Source organism: Zingiber officinale, chromosome 1B (assembly GCF_018446385.1).
Source record: "Zingiber officinale cultivar Zhangliang chromosome 1B, Zo_v1.1, whole genome shotgun sequence".
In the NCBI taxonomy this organism is placed as follows: Eukaryota; Viridiplantae; Streptophyta; class Magnoliopsida; order Zingiberales; family Zingiberaceae; genus Zingiber; species Zingiber officinale.
This window is the reverse complement of record NC_055986.1, coordinates 15,729,411-15,747,765: the sequence shown is the minus strand read 5'-3', so window position 1 is coordinate 15,747,765 and position 18,355 is coordinate 15,729,411.

The window sequence follows — 18,355 nt, the reverse complement described above, 5'->3', positions numbered from 1 at the left end:
GACTGCTAATTGTGACTCTTCACAATATATGACAATGTCCTTCTATCCTTGACATCTAGATTGATCAATTTGAGGCATAGACGGTGTCATCCTCTGATCAATCTAAATATTGAACTCCAAGTAGACTCACTATAATCAAATGAGCTCAATATCTCATATTGACTCATTTGGGCATGGTCATGCACTTAGTAGTCTCACTCTATCAAGAATAATGATGTCACTCCCGTTATATAGGAGGGATAGATCTCATCTACATCACTCACATCCCTCCGCATAATTTGTTACATACCCAATAATCGCCTTTAAAGTCCACCCAATTACGGGTGACGTTTGACGAAGCCAAAGTATGTAACTCCTTATATAGGGAACCATGATGACTTCAGGTCCAAGGACTAATAGTCATACTAATAGCCATATGAGAAAGTATTTGACACTCATATAACGATCCATGATACTTTCTCATGGCGGGTCATTCAGTATGCATTCTCCAATGCATACTCATGTGTCAACTTGATATCTCCATATCCATGACTTGTGAGATCAAGTCATCGAGTTGACCTACATGCTAGTCTTGTCGCATTAACATTGTCCCTGAATGTTAATACTTGACTAGGAATGATTAAGAGTAGTGTTCTCTATATCATCTCACTATCAATTCAACCAATCGATTGATATAAATAAGAACCTTCTACTCAAGGACACTAGTATACTTAGTTATTTGGCACCAATACAAGTAAGTATAATAACCATAACAAAAATGCCTTTATAAATGTAGGAATATGATACAATGAGTCTATACAACAATCATCATATGATTGCCTCTGGGGCTCTAACTAACAATCTCCCACTAGCACTAGTGTCAATCAGTGTAGGGTCTAATACCCAATGACCTAGTGTGACCTTCATGCTTTCTCTGTGCCAAAGCCTTGGTCAAGGGATCAACAACGTTAGCCTCTATGAACTCTTCCAGCTCACAGCACCACCATTCAAACAAAACACGAACCCAGATTGCGATCTTTAATCATCCTGGTCAGTTTGGAAGCTAGCATCACTGTAACCCTTTACAGCTAGCTCGTCATCGCCTCCATATATCAAGAAATATTCTTCAGTCTTTCTTAAGTACTTAAGAATATTCTTGACTGCTATCCAGTGACTTTCACCTGGATCTGACTAGTATCTGCTCGTCATGCTCAAAGCATACGAAACATCAAGACGAGTACACAGCATGACGTACATGATAGATCCTATGGCTGAGACATAAGGGATCATATGCATGCGGTCTCTCTCCTCTCTAGAAGAGGGACTTTGAGTGTTCGAAAGACTCACACCATGTGACATCGACAGAAATTTTTTCTTGGAATTTTGCATGGCAAACCGTAGTAATACCTTGTCAATATATGTACTCTGACTTAGGCCAAGCAATCTCTTATATCTATCTCTATAGATCTTAATGCCTAGAATACATGCTGCTTCACCTAAGTCCTTCATTGAGAAACAATTCCCTAGCCAAGTCTTTACAGACTGCAGCAAAGGGATGTCGTTCCCAATGAGTAGTATGTCATCCACATACAATACAAGGAAGACAACTGTGTTCTCAACAACCTTCTTGTAGACACAGGGTTCATGTTCATTCTTGATGAAACCAAACTATTTGATTGCATCATCGAATCGAAGATTCCAGCTCCGAGAAGCTTGTTTTAGTCCATAAATGAACCTATGCAACTTGCATACTCTGTCAATATGTTGTGGATCTATAAAACCCTCATGTTGTGTCATGTACACATCCTCGAGCAAGTTTCCATTCAGAAACGTGGTTTTGACATTCATCTGCCAGATCTCATAATCGTGGTATGCTGCAATAGCAAGCATGATCCGACTGGACTTAAACATCGCTACTGGAGAAAAAGTTTCATCATAGTCAATACCATGAATTTGCTTGAAACCTTTAGCTACCAGACGACCCTTATATATAAGTCCATCCATGTCAGTCTTTCTCTTAAAAACCCACTTACACCCAATGGGTTTGACCCCTTCAGGTGGATCAACCAAAGTCCATACTTGGTTGGTGTACATGGATTCCATCTCGGATCTCATGGCCTCTAACCATTTCTCATAATCTGGTCTCATCACAGCTTCCTGATAGGAGGTAGGCTCATTCTCAATGAGCATAACGTCATCATGGTCAGACAAGAGAAATGAGTATCTCTCAGGTTGACGACGTACCCTATCAGACCTGCGAAGAGGTATGCCTACTTGAACTAGTTGTTGTTGTTGGATCGAAAAGAATTTAGATATCTCCACAATGACATGATATTGTCCACTTTGGGCCTAAGCCCTCATGACTTTGCTCTTGGGCTCTCCCCAAAAGGCCTCACCCAATGGAGATATCTTTTCTCTTATAAACCCATGATCTTTCCTATGTGTTTCCAATATGGGACTATGTTTGCAACCTTGCAACCCCAACAATCCCCCCCTCAAACAAAGGACCATAGGCTTCCCACGTCCGATCCTCGACCCACCAGGTCTTCCTGCCCCTCGGTCCACCCGACCTACTAGGACTTCCTTGCCTAGTCGCAACTAGGACTTTCTGCCTGGTGTCTGGTCCTCTTGATCCGAACATAGGAGCCCCCACTTTCTTTGTTCAAGGTCAATATTGTACCCACATGGCTCAATCAGACCATAGCTTTTGTGCGCAGTCGGCGGTTAAACCTTCTGGCAGTCCGGGCTCTGATACCAATTGTAGGATCGAAAAGAATTTAGATATCTCCACAATTGCATGATATTGTCCACTTTGGGCCTAAGTCCTCATGGTTTTGCTCTTGGGCTCTCCCCAAAAGGCCTCATGCCAATGGAGATATCTTTTCTCTTATCAACCCATGATCTTTCCCATGTGTTTCCAATATGGGACTATGTTTGCAACCTTGCAACCCCAACAGTTGTTCCTCAACTCCTTGTGGAACAATCTCATCATCCATAACACTTTGTGGTTCCAGTTCAACTTCCATCAAAGCTTCAGTGCTATGGTCTATATCCTGAACTTCTTCAAGATTGAACGTACTCCCACTAGTTTTTCTAGAAACAAAGTCCCTTTCTAGAAAAACTCCAGTCTTAGCCACAACTATTTTGTGTTGACTGGGAATGTAGAAGTAATATCCCTTCGTTTCCTTGGAATATCCTATAAAATAACACTTATCGGATTTGAGTCCCAGTTTGTCCGAGACTTGACGTCGAACGTAAGCCTCACAACCCCAAATCCTCATAAAAGACACCTGGGCATCTCTCCCAATCCATATCCTATATGGTGTCTTTATCACAGCCTTGGATGGAACACGGTTGAGTATGAAGGCTACTGTGTCCAGAGCATAGCCCCAAAGAGATATAGGAAGATCTGTATGACTCATCATAGACCGTATCATATCTAATAGGGTACGATTCCTCCTTTCGGATACACCATTCCACTGTGGTGTTCCAGGAGGAGTGAGTTGGGATAGAATTCCACACTCAGCTAGATAGTCATGAAACTCATGGCTAAGGTATTCACCACCTCGATCTGATCGAAGTATCTTAATACTCTTGCTAAGCAAGTTTTGCACTTCATTCTTGAATTCTTTGAACTTTTCAAAGGATTCTGACTTATGTGTCATCAGATACACATAATCATATCTACTGAAGTCATCAGTAAAGATAATGAAGTACCTATATCCACCTCTAGTAGCGACATTGAAAGGGCCACATATATCACTATGTATAAGTCCTAACAAGTCAGTCGCTCTCTCGCTGTGTCCACTAAAGGGAGTCATGGTCATCTTGCCTAGTAGGCATGACTCACATGTCTCATATGATTCAAAATCAAATGAGTCCAGCAAACCATCTTTATAGAGCTGGGATAAGCGTTTGTCATTTATATGACCTAAGCGACAATGCCAGAGATAGGTTTGGTTCATTTCATTTCATTTGAACCTCTTGGAATTTATGTTATAGATGGGATTCTCTAAGTCTAGAATATAGAGTTCGTTCATCAGAGATGCACTACAATAGAACATTTCATTTAAATAAACTGAACAAGATTTGTTCTTTATTATAAATGAAAAATCTTTCTTGTCTAAACAAGAAATTGAAATTATGTTCTTAGTAAGAGCAGACACATAACAACATTCATCTAATTCTAGTATAAGCCCAGAGGGCAGAGATAGATAGTAAGTCCTTACAACTAGGGCTGCAAACGAATCGAGCCGGCTCGCGAGCTTTTCGAGCCGGCTCGAAAAATATTCGATTCGTATTCGAATTTATCGAATTCGAGCCGAACTCGAACATGTTCGAACTTTTTCTCGAGCCGAACTCGAACCCAAATTATATTATTCGAGCCGCTCACGAGCCTTAATATTTATTAATATAAGTTAAATATATATTAAATAAATAAATTTCGAGCCTTTCGAACCTATTTTCGAGTAATAATTCGAATAGTTCGCGAACATGTTCGAATATTTCGAGCCGAATTCGAACCCGAACCCTAATTCGAACCGAACTCGAACCAAACATTTTAAAATTTTCGAGCTTCGAATCGAGCTCGAACTCGAATATACCTATTTCGAGCCGAATTCGAGCCTTAAATTTTTCAGCATATTCGGCTCGATTCGATTCGTTTACACCCCTACTTACAACAACAACAGCAACCCGTGCTCCATTGCCTACTCGTACGTCCACCTCGCCCTTCATCAATGTCCTGCTATTTCTCAATGCCTGCACATTAGTACAAATGTGAGAAGCACATCCGGTATCTAATACCCATGATGAAGAAATAGAGAGATTAACTTCTATAACATATATACCTGAAGTAGAAGTCTCACTTCTCTTATTCTTAAGATCTTCCAAGTACACTTTGCAGTTCCTCTTCCAGTGCCCGGTCTGACCGCAGTAGAAGCAGGTAGCATCCTTGGCAACCCCTCCTTTGGGTTTCAGTGCCTTACCTTTACCCTTGGCTTGAGACTTTCCCTTACGTTTAGGCTTGCCCTTGCCTTTGTGCATTTGCACCATCAAAATGGAGTTGGGCTTAACCTTCTTAAGGTTGAGCTCAGCAGTTCTTAACATGCTTAGCAGCTCGGGCAGGGGTTTATCAATTTCGTTCATGTTGTAATTTAGAACAAATTGATTGTAACTATCTAGCAAGGATTACAAGATCAAGTCAGTGGCCAACTCTTGACCAAAGGGAAATCCCAACCTCTGTAGGTTTTCTATGTACCCAATCATCTTGAGTACATATGGACATACGGGAGTCCCGTCTTGCATCTTGCACTGAAACAGTGCCTTAGAGATCTCGAATCTCTCGTGCTTAGCTTGTCCTTGATATAGTTGACGAAGATGTTCAACCATATCATAAGCACCGATCATCTCATGTTGCTTCTGAAGCTCAGAGTTCATGGTCGCGAGCATGAGACAGGACACATCTAATGCGTTATCTTGATGCTTCTTATAAGCATCACGGTCAACTCGCGTAGCAGTGGCAGGAGGTGCCTCGGGAATGGGCGTCTCCAGGACGTACAGTTTCCTTTCCTGAGTGAGAACAATTCTCAGGTTCCTGTACCAGTCCAGGAAATTAGCTCCATTGAGCTTGTCCTTATCAAGGACAGAACGCAGGGAGAAGGTGTTCGTGTTTGACGACATGACAATCTACAACAGAAAATGTAGAAAATAAATATCATATTTCACTAATCATTTAATTAGGCCTTTAACTAAACGATGCTCCCACTGAATTATAAAACTTTTGTAGAATCAAGTCATGGATGTGGTCAAACCACACTCATTAGATTCTAACCAACTAGCTATAATTCTTGTGGGACAAGATCCACATCATACTATGTCTTGAGTTAGCTTTGGCTAAATCGCCCAATACTTAGTATGATCGGTGTTAGGACCAAAAGTAGCTAGAGGGGGGGTGAATAGCTCGTCGCGTTCGCTTGGTGCGCTTCGTTGCTTGGCGTTGCTTGTTTCTTCTTGGATGTGCAGCGGAAAATACAGAAACAAACATAAAACGCTAACACTAGGATTTTACTTGGTATCCACCTCACAAGAGGTGACTAATCCAAGGATCCACACCAACGCACACACCCTCCACTAAATAAAACCTCCTTTGTGGTAACTACCAAGGGCGGAGAAGCCCTACAAGACTCAATACAAGAAGAAAGGGAAGGAGTACAAGAAATAGAAGCTTACAAGCTTTACAATGAGTACAAACCCTAACCCTAGCTTCTCTTCTTGACTTTGATCCGCCTCTTGACTTGGAGAGCTTCCAAGATCCTTCAAGAACTGGCGATCTGAGCTTTGTGAGTGCTGTGGAGGATGGCGAGAATCGAGAAGTTGTCGTTAAAGTTCTGCCGAAGACCACGCTCGCATGCGGCTTAACGACGCCAACGGTCGGATCCCGATCGATTCGAATGTTCCGAATCGATCGGGAGGCTGGATCGATCCACGGATCGATCCGGAGCGCCTGCTCGAAAGCGCTGGATCGATCCACGGATCGATCCGGCGCTATCGCGCGAACACGATCGATCGGCCGATCGATCGGGACCTCTGATCGATCCACGGATCGATCCGAGCTTCTGTCACTTGGGAAGAATGCGGATCGATCCACCGATCGATCCACATCTGGATCGATCCACGGATCGATCCAGCACTTGGTTTTTGCCCAAAACCAAGTCCCAAACCTCCCTAACCAACATCCGGTCAACCTTGACCTGTTGGTACATCATGCCTAGCGTCTGGTCACTCCCTTGACCTGCCAGGACTCCCCACCAAGTGTCCGGTCAATCCCTTTGACCCACTTGGACTTTTACTCGTCGTGCCAAGTATCCGGTCACTCCCTTGACCTACTTGGACTTCCACCAGATGTCTGGTCAATCTTGACCCATCTGAAATTCCTTCCTTGCCAAGTATCCAGTCAATCCTTTGACCTACTTGGACTTCCCAACACCAGATGTCCGATCATCCTTGATCCATCTGGATTTCTTTCCTTGCCAAGTATCCAGCCAATCCTTTGACCTACTTGGACTTCCCAACACCAGATGTCCGATCATCCTTGATCCATCTGGATTTCTTTCCTTGCCAAGTATCCAGCCAATCCTTTGACCTACTTGGACTTCCCAACACCAGATGTCCGATCATCCTTGATCCATCTGGATTTTCCCCTTGCCTGGCTTCACTCACCAGGACTTTCACCTAGCTTCACTCACTAGGGTTTTCCATCTGCCTAGCTTCACTCACTAGGACTTTCACCTGGCTTCACTCACGGGACTTTCACCTAGCTTCACTCACTAGGACTTTCACCGGCTTCACTCACGGGACTTTCACCTAGCTTCACTCACTAGGGTTTTCATTCCGCCTAGCTTCACTCACTAGGACTTTCACCGGCTTCACTCACCAGGATTCTACGCCCAGCTTCACTCACTAGGACTTTCACCGGCTTCACTCACCGTGATTTCCTTCCGCCTAGCTTCACTCACTAGGACTTTCACCGGCTTCACTCACCAGATTTCCTCCGCCTAGCTTCACTCACTAGGACTTCCTTCGCCTACATCAGTTAGGACTTCCCATCAAGTATCCGGTCAACCTTGACCTACTTGACTCTTCTTCATTGATGTCTTATTGTCAAACATCTAAACCCTAACCAAGACTCGACTTGGTTAACCAGGTCACCTTGACCGAGGGATATTGCACCAACAATCTCCCCCTTTTTGATGTTTGACAATACCACAATAACACTTACAATCCCACATGTAAGTTAGGCTAATCCTATAGCCTCCTTCTTCATGCCACTAGGTAATGAACCCATAAATTAAGCTTTCCATTCTCCCCCTAAGAGGGCAAACTCCTCCCTCTAGGTAAGGAAAACCTAACTTACTTCCTTTCATTCTCCCCCTATTGGCACACATCAACCCCCTACAAAAAACATCAACCCGTCTTTGGACACACATCAACCTATGCTCCAATTTTGGGCACACTTCAACAACTCCATTTGTTGAAGACTCTCCCCCTGAAGAGTTGCTCATCGTGATCACACTTTTACTCATTGTGATCAACTCAATATTGAAGGTCCCATACCCTTCATTTATCCTTAACTTCTTCCTCAATGTAGACAAATACCCAACCTTGAGCATTTTCTAACATCTTGAGTTCCCACTTGAAATGATGAGGATATCCACTCCCCATTTATCCCCATTTCAAGTTTAAATGCTCAACCTTGAGCAAGTTCACAACAGAAGGTTAACCACCTTCCAAGGTTCATGAAAAATAATTTTCATGTCTTTAAAGAGTCCCTCTCCCTAAAGACATGGTGGTAACTTCTGTCATTGCACCAACAATGACTTGGAATCCCTAAACCTTTAGGAAACCCAGTTTAGAAGTTTTGAGGTTCAAATGTTCAAAATTTGAAACAAACCTCAACCTAAACTTCAACTTAGCCTTCCTTTACCATTCCATCCTTGTTTTCAACACGAAAACACCCTTTTATGTATCCAAATGTATTTTAAGGGTTTGGAATGGTTACCTAGACTAAAATAGGTTCAAAGTGTTGAAATCGCTTTCCGGCTAAAATCAACAACTTGGATCGATTGGAGTTGGGTTCCAATCGATTGAACCTTTCGAATCGATCCACCGATCGATTCAGAATACCGGATCGATCGGCTGATCGATCCAGCTTCTTGATTTTGGTTCCCGAATCGATCCATGGATCGATTCAGCACTCAATCGATCCATGGATCGATCGAGACTCGATAGTTGCTGAAATTCCATTTCAGTCAATCGAAACCCTAGAAAATTCTACAAAATCCAAAAATTATGAAATTTCGTGTAGACATTGTTTAGGGCATATATTATCAAGGAAAAATAGTTTTCTATGAAAATACATCATCTTTTCAAAGATTGACACAAACTTGAAAACTTGCAAAAACTTTAGTGTTTTCTTCAAGTTTGTGTCTAACTATTCAATGGTGATTACTATCAAAAGATAGCCTTCACCAAGGTTTTCCAAAATCATTTTGAAAACTTTTTCAAAACCAATATCCCACCATGTTCCTTGGGCATAATGCACATGACTTGTACATTAGCTTTCCCAATGATGGGAAAACACATATCTATGTGTTTTGATGAAACTAAAACTCAAAAGAATGCACTAAATCAACATCTTGAGTTTTGTTCATCATCCTAACATCTCACTTGTATCTAATGTGCACTAAAACACATACAAGTCATCTTATAGGTCTTTGTGAGATGTAGATTTTGGTTTTGCCCTAATCTAGGGATCATGCATATCTATCTAGACATTTCAAAGATATTAGACATCCACCTAGGATGTCACTTGTTAATAAGTGTTGTTAAATGCCATTTATCCTTAATTACAAGGAATTAAACTAATGCATGATAATGTTATGGCATACATCAAAAGGAAATAATTTTCAAAAGAAAATATCCTATAACTACATGATGTATGAATGTCATGACATGGTATTCTTGTATTTTTCATAATAAGTCATGAATACAAAATACACATAAGATAAAATATGATGTCATGGCATATTATGAGCAAACAATCATGGCAAGGTTTAGCATAAATAAAATATACCTAGATTACCTATCTAAGTATCCTTAAAACCTTAGCTAAACTTACAACTTAAACCTAGATTGCCCTTAAGTGCGTCAAGAAAACGCCAAAACCTAAATTGGCATTTCTAATTCCCTTGATTAATTTATGCCAATTGAAATTAAGCATATTCCTCAAATGTTGGCATATTTCATTTTTCCACAAGAGTAGCACTTTAAAGTTAAGGCCCGGATTGCCTTAAATTTCCTAAGAACATACCAAAATCCCAACTTGGTAGCTCTTATGAATTTCCCAATATGTGCCTTTTAAGATTAAAATCAACTTTTCACCACTAGGCGCATTTTACTCTTTCAAGGAGTAAATAATAGTTCCATTTCATTTTCAAGGTTAACAAAACCTTGAAAATGCTCCTTGAGTGTCAATTTCCTCAAAGTTGGGTTAACTACCCTTCTAATCGGAGTTGACACTCTCTAACCCATTTATGGGGTAGAGAAAATGCTCCTAGGAACCCAACACCTATTGGTGCTCCTTGGATGCTCTAGGTACTCACTAGGGATAACTTCCCTAGATACCTTCCTAGTGACCTTGTTGGGCTTCTTAGAAGCCTTGGTCACATTTTCTAGGTCAACCCTAGGGATAGCCTCCCTTGTGACCTTGTTAGTGACTTTCTTAGACTTCTTAGAAGTCTTAGTCACTTTGGTTGCAAAAATACTCTTAGGGATGACTTCCCTAGTATTCTTAACTTGACCTCTAGACCTAGGGTTTATTCCATAACTATATGGAACTCTATGGTAAGAGGGCACATCCTTCTTAGCCTTTGGTTTGTATCCCAAACCTCTATGGCCGTTGGATGACCTTTGTGCTCCTAGACCTAGGCTATGCTCATTTTGCCCTAATAGGATATTTTCCATCCTTTTTAGGGTCTTTTCCATTTTATCAAGTCTTGATCTCAAGACTTGATTTTCTATCATTAAATCCTTAGAATTTGGTTTTTCATTAAGTCCATGAGCATTTTGGTTTCTAGGCTTGTATCTAAAATCCTTAGAGTTATTGCCTAGACTTTTACCTACATTCCTAACCTTAGGTGTAGTAGTCTTAGCATGAAGAGCTACATGTTTTTCCTTAATGCTATCATGCTTCCTATGTTCATGGTAAATAGCATTGAAATGATATAAATTTGACCTAGCATGCTTTTTACCATAACGTAAAGGGGTAGGCTCAATAAATGATACCTTCTTCTTTACCTTGGAGGCTCCCCCTTGATTAGTGCCTCCTTGAGCCTTGACCATCTTCTTCCCCTTGGGGCATTGACTACGGTAATGCCCCTTTTGATTGCAAGAGAAACATATGATATGCTCCTTGCTCTTCTTTGTGTTGGGGATGGTCTCCTTGGGCTTCACCTTGCCCTTTTGTGCCACTTGGCCCTTCTTCTTGGCTAATTTAGGGCACTTGCTCTTGTAGTGCCCATGTTCCCTACATTCAAAGCATATAATATGATTTTTATTATTAATTGAAACATTTATACCTTTGCTTGTAGGGGTGGCATCTTTTTCTTTGGATCCGGAGGTAGAAGCTTCCTCTTGATCGGACCTTGATTCTCCTCCATTTGATTTTTCTTGACTTGTGGAGGTAGAAGCTTCTTCCTCCTCTTCTTCTCTTGACCCGGATGTAGAAGCTTCTCCTTCTTCTTGATCCGGTGTCACCAAGGATTGCTCCCCCTCAATCCTAGAGGTGGAGGCTTCATCATCTTGAATATGAAACAAGGAATATGCTCCCTCCTTGTTCCCTTCGTTGCATTCCCTTGAGGATGAAGCTTCTTGGATTTCCTCTTCTTCGGAGGTTGAGCATCTCTCAACCTCGGAATCCTCCTCTTGGTCTTGCTCCACAGAGTCTCCCTCTCTGGATTCTTCTTGATCTCGTACAGTGGAGGGGATCTCTTCATGAAGCTTGGCCAATTTGCTCCAAAGCTCCTTGGCATCTTGAATTCTCCAACTTGAGCCAAGATGTGGCTAGGCAATAAGTTGACCAAAAGCTTGGTCACTTTGTCATTTGCCTCGCCCCTTTGAATTTGCTCCGAGCTCCATCTGCTTTTCTTTAGAAGCTTGCCCTTGGAGTTTGTTGGAGCTTTGAAGCCTTCCATTAGAGCAAACCATTGCTCTATCTCCATCATAAGAAAGGTTTCGATTCTTGATTTCCAAGAATCGAAGCTTGTGGATGTGTATGGTGGAGCCACCCTTGTGTCAAATCCAAGTCCATCTTGGAATTGCATCTTGAAGTTGAGCTTGATAAAATCTTGAACTTGAAGAATTTGCTCCAACTTCTTCACCCTCTAGCTTTTCTTGATATGCTTGACCCTTCCGGCGATGATTCCGGTGAAGAGCAACCTTGCTCTGATACCACTTGTTAGGACCAAAAGTAGCTAGAGGGGGGGTGAATAGCTCGTCGCGTTCGCTCGGTGCGCTTCGTTGCTTGGCGTTGCTTGTTTCTTCTTGGATGTGCAGCGGAAAATACAGAAACAAACATAAAACGCTAACACTAGGATTTTACTTGGTATCCACCTCACAAGAGGTGACTAATCCAAGGATCCACACCAACGCACACACCCTCCACTAAATAAAACCTCCTTTGTGGTAACTACCAAGGGCGGAGAAGCCCTACAAGACTCAATACAAGAAGAAAGGGAAGGAGTACAAGAAATAGAAGCTTACAAGCTTTACAATGAGTACAAACCCTAACCCTAGCTTCTCTTCTTGGCTTTGATCCGCCTCTTGACTTGGAGAGCTTCCAAGATCCTTCAAGAACTGGCGATCACGAGCTTTGTGAGTCTTGTGGAGGAGGCGAGAATCGAGAAGTTGTCGTTAAAGTTCGCGAAGACCACGCTGCTGCGGCTTTAAACCCGACGCAACGGTCGATCGATTCGAATGTTCGAATCGATCGGGAGGCTGGATCGATCCACGGATCGATCCAGCGCCTCTTGCTCGAAAGCGCTGGATCGATCCACGGATCGATCCGGCGCTATCGCGGCAAGATCGTCCCGATCGATCGGTGATCGATCGGGACCTCTGATCGATCCACGGATCGATCCGAGCTTCTCGGGAAGAATGCGGATCGATCCACCGATCGATCCACATCTGAATCGATCCACGGATCGATCCGACTTGGTTTTGCCCAAAACCAAGTCCCAAACCTCCTCACCAACATCCGGTCAACCTTGACTGTTGGTACATCATGCCTCGCATCGGGTCACTCCCTTGACTGCTAGGACTCCCACCAAGTGTCGGGTCAATCCTTTGACCCACTTGGACTTTTACTCGTCGTGCCAAGTATCCGGTCACTCCATTGACCTACTTGGACTTCCACCAGATGTCTGGTCAACCTTGACCCATCTGGACTTCCTTCCTTGCCAAGTATCCAGTCAATCCCTTTGACCTACTTGGACTTCCCAACACCAGATGTCCGATCATCCTTGATCCATCTGGATTTCCTTCCTTGCCAAGTATCCAGTCAATCCCTTTGACCTACTTGGACTTCCCAACACCAGATGTCCGATCATCCTTGATCCATCTGGATTTCCTTCCTTGCCAAGTATCCAGTCAATCCCTTTGACCTACTTGGACTTCCCAACACCAGATGTCCGATCATCCTTGATCCATCTGGATTTCCTTCCTTGCCTGGCTTCACTCACCAGGACTTTCACCTAGCTTCACTCACTAGGGTTTTCCATCTGCCTAGTTTCACTCACTAGGACTTTCACCTGGCTTCACTCACCAGGACTTTCACCTAGCTTCACTCACTAGGACTTTCACCTGGCTTCACTCACCAGGACTTTCACCTAGCTTCACTCACTAGGGTTTTCATTCTGCCTAGCTTCACTCACTAGGACTTTCACCTGGCTTCACTCACCAGGATTTCCTTCTGCCTAGCTTCACTCACTAGGACTTTCACCTGGCTTCACTCACCAGGATTTCCTTCTGCCTAGCTTCACTCACTAGGACTTTCACCTGGCTTCACTCACCAGGATTTCCTTCTGCCTAGCTTCACTCACTAGGACTTCCTTCTGCCTAACATGCCAGTTAGGACTTCCCAGTCAAGTATCCGGTCAACCTTGACCTACTTGACTCTTCTTCGATTGATGTCTTATTGTCAAACATCTAAACCCTAACCAAGACTCAGCTTGGTTAACCAGGTCACCCTTGACCTGAGGGATATTGCACCAACAATCGGTAGGTAACTAATTACCAATTACATCTCTATGAAACTCTTGTTTATAGGATCAAGATCTGCATGTATATTAAAACTTGAGTTAGCTTTAGCTAATTCGCCCAAGAGTTAATATAAATGTGATTTTGACCTATCTACCAACCATTGGAAAATGCCTATAGTTAAACCCGATTCAATTGAGTTTAACTAGTTTTACTCAATCTGATTGAGTTTGTACTCGCTCAGGCGTTGATAGGCGGGACCAAGATTGTCCCTCCGTACCCTACCAAGATAATATGCGTTGCTCTGCTTTGGCAAATTCAACAACAACATGTGATCGAGGTAGTGATGGGTATCACGGCATGGTAGGCATTTTGAGTTGACGCGATTAAGATCTAATCTAATCGTTGATGTGTATCATATACTCGATTTAGATCTAATCTAATCGTGGTGCATCATATACGCGATTTAGATCTAATCTAATCGTTAAGGCACTAATTAATTACTCTACTCTAGTATGCATCACATACACACACACAAGCAATTAATTAAAATTGTGATTAGTCATGGCCCTACCACGATCTTCTCAAGCCAATGAGAAGATCGGATGGTCAACCTAGGGTCAACAGCTTCTCCAAGCTCCTCCCTTTGACCGCCATGTGTTGCTCGCACCCTCCTCGTAACTCCTCCTCGAGTGGACCTTCCACCGTTCCAATTTTGTACATTACAAATTTGAAACTCGAGTTACATTCGAGTCTAAAACTATTTTTACAACAGGAATATTAAAATAGAGAAAGGCACGACGCGCAGGTCGCATAGCAAATACAACACGCACATCACACAAAATGACGCGCAGGCCATAATATGAATTACAACATATTTTGTCCAATCTTATTGGGTATTTGGGACATGACCATCACAAAAATTATACATAATTCTAAATTATGTAATTTCCATAAATTTCTATAATTTTTTTCTATTATTTTTATAATTTTATGAGTTACAACTTCCCGGCGGTCCCGTTTAGCGATTTTCGGGTGCGATCGCGGGACAATGCCCCTTGCGGGGTTAGGGGCAGCACCCCTTCTCGTGAAATGAGTCTCACGAATGTCCCACGATGATCTTACAGCGCCCTAAGCGGCTGTCCCAAAACATTTTGGGCGAGACCTTGCCATTTCGGAAGGTGTTTCTCGGTAGTCGAAGCCTACAAGTGACCAAACACTTATTGCTTCGCTTCTACGAGAAAAATACCCATAAAATACATAAAAATAGTAAATATATAGAAACTTACAGATCTGTAGTTTTTCATCAAAACCAAAATAAAACACGTACACGCTTCGCATGTGGCTCTGATATCACTGTTGGGACTTTCGAGCCGCAAAAACCACTTTTTACGTTGCGGAAACCCCGAAGTCCCATGCCACTGGATCCGTGCGAAGATAAAAAAAAAATTCATGTACATGTTTTCTAGCCTAGATCTACTCTAGATCTACATGGTAAAGATTTATACCTTTGATGCGAAGCCCTTCGCTTATCCCGCTCGTCCAAGAAGATGTTGGATCTCAAGGGTGTCAAGTGAACACCCCTCTATGTGTATCCACACGAACAATTAGGTGGAGAAAAACCTCTTAAGTGTGCTAGCACTCAAGGAGGTTTCGGCCAAGGTGGAGGAGAGGGAGAACAAGAAGAGAGGAGGAAGAAGATGCAAATCAATTACCTTGAATTAGCACACAAATGCACTAATTTCACCTTTTAAGTGGCCGGCCACTTCATGGTGGTTTGTAACCTCCATGGGATACCAAGAGTCACAACTCTTGGTCTCCCTCATGAGGTGGCATACCATGAAGTAGTCTTGATGATTTGGCACATCATTATTGGCCGGCCCTCATGCCAAGTCATCTAATGAAGGCATATGGTCAAGTTAAGGTCAAGTCAAACTTGACTCTTAATCTTCCTTCTCAAGTCAAGTCAAACTTGACCTCATACCTCCCATGGTTGATTAAATCCAACCATTTGATTCAAGCCAACTTAATTTAATGAATCTATATTCATTGAATTAAATTGATTCAATGAGTCATAATCTAAATTAGACTCATTCAATACATGAATCAAATTGAGTCCAACTCAATTAGTCTAATTATTTGAATTACTCTTAATTCAACTTGGTTCATCACATGAACCTAATCCTCTTGGTTCATCAAATGAACCTAATCTCCATCTAATTGCCCTTTGTGTGTGACCCTATAAGTTCTTGTAACGTTGGCAATGCTCCTAAACCCATTTAGAAACATTAATAATGAGTTGTATCTAGCAACACATCATTACTACCCAAGTTACAAGAATGTTGAAATCCAACATCACCTTGTGACTGCTAATTGTGACTCTTCACAATATATGACAATGTCCTTCTATCCTTGACATCTAGATTGATCAATTTGAGGCATAGACGGTGTCATCCTCTGATCAATCTAAATATTGAACTCCAAGTAGACTCACTATAATCAAATGAGCTCAATATCTCATATTGACTCATTTGGGCATAGTCATGCACTTAATGGTCTCACTCTATCAAGAATAACAATGTCACTCCCGTTATATAGGAGGGATAGATCTCATCTACATCACTCACATCCCTCCGCATAATTTGTTACATACCCAGTAATCGCCTTTATAGTCCACCCAGTTACGGGTGACGTTTGACGAAGTCAAAGTATGTAACTCCTTATGTAGGGAATCATGGTGACTTCAGGTCCAAGAACTAATAGTCATACTAATAGCCACATGAGAAAGTATATGACACTCATATAACGATCTATGATACTTTCTCATGGCGGGTCATTCAGTACACATTCTCCAATGCATACCTATGTGTCAACTTGATATCTCCATATCCATGACTTGTGAGATCAAGTCATCGAGTTGACCTATATGATAGTCTCGTCGTATTAACATTGTCCCTGAATGTTAATACTTGACTAGGAATGATTAAGAGTAGTGTTCTCTATATCATCTCACTATCGATTCAACCAATCGATTGATATAGATAAGAACCTTCTACTCAAGGACGTTATTATACTTAGTTATTTGGCACCAATATAAGTAAGTATAATAATCATAACGAAAATACCTTTATAAACGTAGGAATATGATACAATGAGTCTATACAACAATCATCATATGATTGACTCTAGAACTCTAATTAACACTGACTGTCTGATCACCTGACCAAATTGAACAAACTAGTGCAACCAAATCTACTAAATTGGAGAGCTTGTAGAAAATGATTTTCATTGTTTGCAAAACGAAGTTAAAATGATGTTTTTATTTTCAGTTATAAAAAGATTTCTTTCGTTATAATTTTACATCGCATCAAATATTTTAAAAGTTCAAAAAAAATCAGTAAATAACAGAGATACGCAGCCTTATTGGAAATATCTTTGTTTAATATGGTTGGTTGCTAGCTATACCGTGTGATTTTATAATAATATCTTAAACATATATCAAGAGAATCTAGTTTGATTCATAAATGATAATGATTTTTCAGTAAAGGCCGCAGTGACACGAAACTTTATTTACTAAACAATTAAAGCTCCTCTCACAGTCGAGCTAGACTTCAATTTCGGGTTCGGCCTAATCTACTAAACTAGCCTCAAATTGCACCTTTACATTTGGGCTTCGATTTTTCAGTCATTTTGACTTCTCTTTTGAGCTCCGCCAAATTAAGTTCTGCCATCTAATTTCAACAATGAAATTGGAGGACTAAATTCATATAAACACAATGCATTATAATTTTTTTTAAAAAAAAAAAACAAGAAGAAGAAGAAGGATGCTAGATATTTTTTTAAAAGTTGGACAAAAATTCCAAACTACATGTGGGAACCTCTTAATAAGTCCTTGTCCATGCAGTTGTTTTGATCATAAACTAACTAGTTTTCTTTATTTTAGTAGTTGTTCAACATATGCTTCTAGCATTTATGGCCCTATCAACTTCTCACCAAATTTTTTATCCACATGCGCATTTTATATCAGAAAAACACTAACTAAAAGCAATTATTTTAACTAAAAAAATCCCAAACTTTAAAGCAATTCAAACCCTTTTTTTTTTAACCCTAAAGCAATTCAAACTTGTATACATAAGAAGTAGCCTGAGTTGTAGGATCCCTGCAGGTTTGATCATTGCTTTTCCCGTTCCAATAAATAATATCTTATATTGAATTTTTGTAAACAAATTTAATGATTTCAAATAAAACTTCAAGAATAAGGGAAGAAGCTATGAATAGGTCGACCATGGGTGATGGGATGGCAGCTGAAACACGAAGGCCATTCATTAATATTAGAGGTTGTCTGTGCTCCAAGAAATGGTGGAAAAATCAATGCATCTAGAATGCATTTATACATATAATAAATTTTTTTGTTTGCTTGTTTGAGAGGAAAGCAAGTCAAATCAGAGACTTGAAAAAGTCTAACTTATAGGTTTGTGTTGGTTGATTATTAGTTAAGTATTTAGATGGCACTGAGGTAAGGTATATGCTAAACAACTGGTGCCAACAGGTTAGAGAGACT